We start from the raw sequence: 5,818 nt of genomic DNA, 5'->3' as shown, positions 1-5,818 counted from the left end.
TAACACGCGATCTAGATTATGATGATTCAGAAGGCAAAATGGGAGGATTCAGTGCGCAAAATCACGGGGCCGGTAAAACGGCATTAATTTGCCGCGCGCCTAGAAAAAACATCGGCATTAGGCCGAATGCAAAGCTATAAAGAAATGTTAAAATGAAGAAGTTGACCAAAATCTAAAACGGTACTTATATAGCAGAGATTATTGGGAACATGAAGGAAAGAAAATAATAAAAAGAAAAAACAAAAAAAAACAAAAACAAAACAAAACAAAAAACAATGATGATTCATTCAGTACGCAAAAAATTACTTTTTGTCTCATATAAACCCGGCATGATTGCTATCTTCGGTAGACAATCATAATCATTAAAAAAATCATTAAACATAAAGAAAAAAAATTAGAGGTATGAATCAAGGCCCTAAATGCTATCTACAGAAGATAGCAAGGAAATAAAAAAACATTCAAAATAATAATGTTCCAATATAACATTGCCTAACACGCGTTCTAGATTATGATGATTCAGAAGGCAAAATGGGAGGATTCAGTGCGTAAAATCCCGGGGCCGGTAAAACGGCATTAATTTGCCGCGCGCCTAGAAAAAAAATCGGCACTAGGCTGAATGCAAAGCTATAAAGAAATGTTAAAATGAAGAAGTTGACCAAAATTTATAACGGTACTTATATAGCAGAGATTATTGGGAACATGAAGGAAAGAAAATAATAAACAAAACAAAAAAAGAAAAAAAACAAAATCAAAACAAAAACAAAACAAAACAAAAAACAATGATAATTCATACAATACGCAAAAAATTGCTTTTGGACCCATATAAACCCGGCATGATTGCTATCTTCGGTAGACAGTCATGTCATTAAAAAATCATTAAACATATAGACAAAAATTAGAGGTATGAATCAAGGCCCTAAATGCTATCTACAGAAGATAGCAAGGAAATCAAAAAACATTCAAAATAATAATGTTGCAAAATAACATTGCCTAACACGCGTTCTAAATTATGATAATTCAGAAGGCAAAATGGGAGGATTCAGTGCGTAAAATCCCGGCCGGCCGGCCGGTAAACCGGCATTAACTTGCCGCGCGCATAGAAAAAAAAAAATCGGCATTAGGCCGAATGCAAAGCTATAAAGAAATGTTAAAATGAAGAAGTTGACCAAAATTTAAAACGGCACTTATATAGCAGAGATTATTTGGAACCTGAAGGAAACAAAATAATAAACAAAACAAAAAAGAAAAACAAAAAGAAAACAAAAAGAAAACAAAACAAAAAATAATGATGATTCATTCAGTACGCAAAAAATTACTTTTTGTCTCATATAAACCCGGCATGATTGCTATCTTCGGTAGACAGTCATATCATTTAAAAAAATCATTAAACATAAAGAAAAAAAAAATTAGAGGTATGAATCAAGGCCCTAAATGCTATCTACAGAAGATAGCAAGGAAATCAAAAAACATTCAAAATAATAATGTTCCAATATAACATTGCCTAACACGCGTTCTTGACCAAAATTTAAAACGGCACTTATATAGCAGAGATTATTGGGAACCTGAAGGAAAGAAAATAATAAACAAAACAAAAAAGCAAAACAAAAAACAAAACAAAAACAAAACAAAAACAAAACAAAACAAAAAACAAAAACAATGATGATGATTCATTCAGTACGCAAAAATTACTTTTTGTCTCATATAAACCCGTCATGATTGCTATCTTCGGTACACAGTCATATCATTAAAAAAAATCATTAAACATAAAGAAAAAAAATTAGAGATATGAATCAAGGCCCTAAATGCTATCTACAGAAGATAGCAAGGAAAGCAAAAAACATTCAAAATAATAATGTTCCAAAACAACATTGCCTAACACGCGTTCTAGATTATGATGATTCAGAAGGCAAAATGGGAGGATTCAGTGCAAAATCCTGGCCGGTAAAACGGCATTAATTTGCCGCGCGCCTAGAAAAAACAATCGGCACTAGGCCGAATGCAAAGCTATAAAGAAATGTTAAAATGAAGAAGTTGACCAAAATTTAAAACGGTACTTATATAGCAGAGATTATTGGGAACATGAAGGAAAGAAAATAATAAACAAAACAAAAAAGAAAAACAAAAACAAAACAAAAAAAAAACAATGAAAAACAAAACAATGACTTTTTTGTCTCATATAAACCCGGCATGATTGCTATCTTCGGTAGACAATCATATCAATAAAGAAATCATTAAACATAAAAAAAAAAATTAGAGGTATGGATGAAGGGCCTAAATGCTATCTACAGAAGATAGCAAGGAAAGCAAAAACATTCAAAATAATAATGTTCCAAAACAACATTGCCTAACACGCGATCTAGATTATGATGATTCAGAAGGCAAAATGGGAGGATTCAGTGCGCAAAATCACGGGGCCGGTAAAACGGCATTAATTTGCCGCGCGCCTAGAAAAAACATCGGCATTAGGCCGAATGCAAAGCTATAAAGAAATGTTAAAATGAAGAAGTTGACCAAAATCTAAAACGGTACTTATATAGCAGAGATTATTGGGAACATGAAGGAAAGAAAATAATAAAAAGAAAAAACAAAAAAAACAAAAAACAAAACAAAACAAAAAAACAATGATGATTCATTCAGTACGCAAAAAATTACTTTTTGTCTCATATAAACCCGGCATGATTGCTATCTTCGGTAGACAATCAAAAAAATCATTAAACATAAAGAAAAAAAATTAGAGGTATGAATCATATTCCCTAAATGCTATCTACAGAAGATAGCAAGGAAATAAAAAACATTCAAAATAATAATGTTCCAATATAACATTGCCTAACACGCGTTCTAGATTATGATGATTCAGAAGGCAAAATGGGAGGATTCAGTGCGTAAAATCCCGGGGCCGGTAAAACGGCATTAATTTGCCGCGCGCCTAGAAAAAAAATCGGCACTAGGCTGAATGCAAAGCTATAAAGAAATGTTAAAATGAAGAAGTTGACCAGAATTTAAAACGGTACTTATATAGCAGAGATTATTGGAAACATGAAGGAAAGAAAGTAATAAACAAAACAAAAAACAAAAAACAAAAACAAAAACAAAAACAAAACAAAAAACAATGATGATTCATTCAATACGCAAAAAATTACTTTTTGTCTCATATAAACCCGGCATGATTGCTATATTCGGTAGACAGTCATATCATTAAAAAAATCATTAAACATAAAAAAAAAAAATTAAAGGTATGAATCAAGGCCCTAAACGCTATCTACAGAAGATAGCAAGGAAATCAAAAAACATTCAAAATAATAATGTTCCAAAACAATTACATCTAACACGCGTTCTAGATTATGATGATTCAGAAGGCAAAATGGGAGGATTCAGTGCGTAAAATCCCGGGGCCGGTAAAACGGCATTAATTTGCCGCGCGCCTAGAAAAAAAATCGGCATTAGGCTGAATGCAAAGCTATAAAGAAATGTTAAAATGAAGAAGTATACCAAAATTTATAACGGTACTTATATAGCAGAGATTATTGGGAACATGAAGGAAAGAAAATAATAAACAAAAAGAAAAAACAAAAACAAAACAAAAACAAAACAAAACAAAAAACAATGATGATTCATTCAATACGCAAAAAATTACTTTTTGTCTCATATAAACCCGCCATGATTGCTATCTTCGGTAGACAGTCATATCATTAAAAAAATCATTAAACATATAGACAAAAATTAGAGGTATGAATCAAGGCCCTAAATGGTATCTACAGAAGATAGCAAGGAAATCAAAAAACATTCAAAATAATAATGTTGCAAAATAACATTGCCTAACACGCGTTCTTGACCAAAATTTAAAACGGCACTTATATAGCAGAGATTATTGGGAACCTGAAGGAAAGAAAATAATAAACAAAACAAAAAAGCAAAACAAAAACAAAACAAAAACAAAACAAAAAAAACAAAACAAAACAAAACAAAAAACAATGATGATGATTCATTCAGTACGCAAAAATTACTTTTTGTCTCATATAAACCCGTCATGATTGCTATCTTCGGTAGACAGTCATATCATTAAAAAAAATCATTAAACATAAAGAAAAAAATTAGAGATATGAATCAAGGCCCTAAATGCTATCTACAGAAGATAGCAAGGAAATCAAAAAACATTCAAAATAATAATGTTCCAAAATAACATTGCCTAACACGCATTCTAGATTATGATGATTCAGAAGGCAAAATGGGAGGATTCAGTGCGTAAAATCCCGGGGGCGGTAAAACGGCATTAATTTGCCGCGCGCCTAGAAAAACAATCGGCATTAGGTCGAATGCAAAGCTATAAAGAAATGTTAAAATGAAGAAGTTGACCAAAATTTAAAACGGCGCTTATATAGCAGAGATTATTGGGAACATGAAGGAAAGAAAATAATAAACAAAACAAAAAAGAAAAACAAAACAAAAACAAAACAAAACAAAAAACAATGATGATTCATTCAGTAGGCCTACGCAAAAAATTACTTTTTGTCTCATAAACCGGCCGGCATGATTGTAGTCGGTAGACAGTCATATCATTAAAAAAAAATTGGCATGTACAAGGGGGGGGGGGGCAAAGAATTTTTGGCGGGCCGAGGGGGGGGGCGATTTTGGCTAGCCATTTGGAAATTCCCCCTCATAATTATTGCACATGCAGCCCCTCAGAGCGTTTTATTTAAAAGGCGCCCAAGAATGTGTGCCAAAAATCGCTTGCCCCCCTCTCGGCTTGCCGAAAATTGCTTGCACCCCCTTTCGGCTCGCCAAAAATTGCTCCCCCCCCCCCCATTTTAACCTCCCCCGGCCTATGGCTCATACCGGCAGTATTTAGGTATGCCAGGTGAATTCAAATTTGCCATCAAACTGCATCATTTTATATATCAAATTAAAGCCCTTGTAAAAGAAAGCCAACACTGAAAACCTTTTTGTCATAGCACTTTCCGTAGCAAAGTTACATCTTGTCAAAGATTGACTTTCATCAAAAAGATTCTGCTAGCAAAATTCCCAAAACAGCATTACGGGGTGTTTCTAGATCTTTTGTCTCATTATGATAGCAGCTTTTTTAATGGAACTGCTATCAAAATCCCTCTAAAATTCCATGAGCGAGTGTCTTATCACCATAAAAAATCATATATTTGGGTCAAGTGAAGTATAGACAACATATTTATGAAGGTTTCCTTCTTAAAAAGCTTCTTTTTAATTTCAATGTAAATTTGTATTGCCGGTTAAAGGGGCACTTCGTGATCCACAGCCTCATCCCCCACTTTTCTCAAAAAAGTTGAGATTTTTATATCACTGGAAACCTCTGGCTACATAATGTTTATGTACAAAATATTTCTTGCAGATTAATTCGTTTAGCAAAGATATCGTGAAATTTGAATTTCGTTCTGGTGCACCAGAACGAAATTACAACGTATTGTCTATGGAGCAGTGTAATACACATAATCATGCATAACTCGCAAACGCAATATCGGAATCAACTCAAAATTTTGGGAATATGCTTTTTCGTGGATATGTACTGAAAAATGTCATAAAAAGAGGATGCTAGGATCACGAAATACTCCTTTAAGTTGACTGACTAACAAATGTGTTAACTGAGGTTTCCCTGTGATACCTACAGTATTGCACAGGCCCTTAGGCCTATAAATTTTTTATTACTTATTTATTAGAATTATATTTGTTTGTTTCATTGTCCCATTGAACTTGAAGCTTCACGTTCAGCTACGTTCATCTCCTTCACTCCAGCTCCCCCCCTCCATTAACTGGTCATATGACCCACGCACATGATCGATTTACTGAACAG

Source organism: Amphiura filiformis, chromosome 9 (genome assembly GCF_039555335.1).
Source record: "Amphiura filiformis chromosome 9, Afil_fr2py, whole genome shotgun sequence".
Lineage (NCBI taxonomy): Eukaryota > Metazoa > Echinodermata > Ophiuroidea > Amphilepidida > Amphiuridae > Amphiura > Amphiura filiformis.
The sequence above is the reverse complement of the archived record's forward strand: the minus strand, read 5'-3'. Positions refer to the sequence as shown.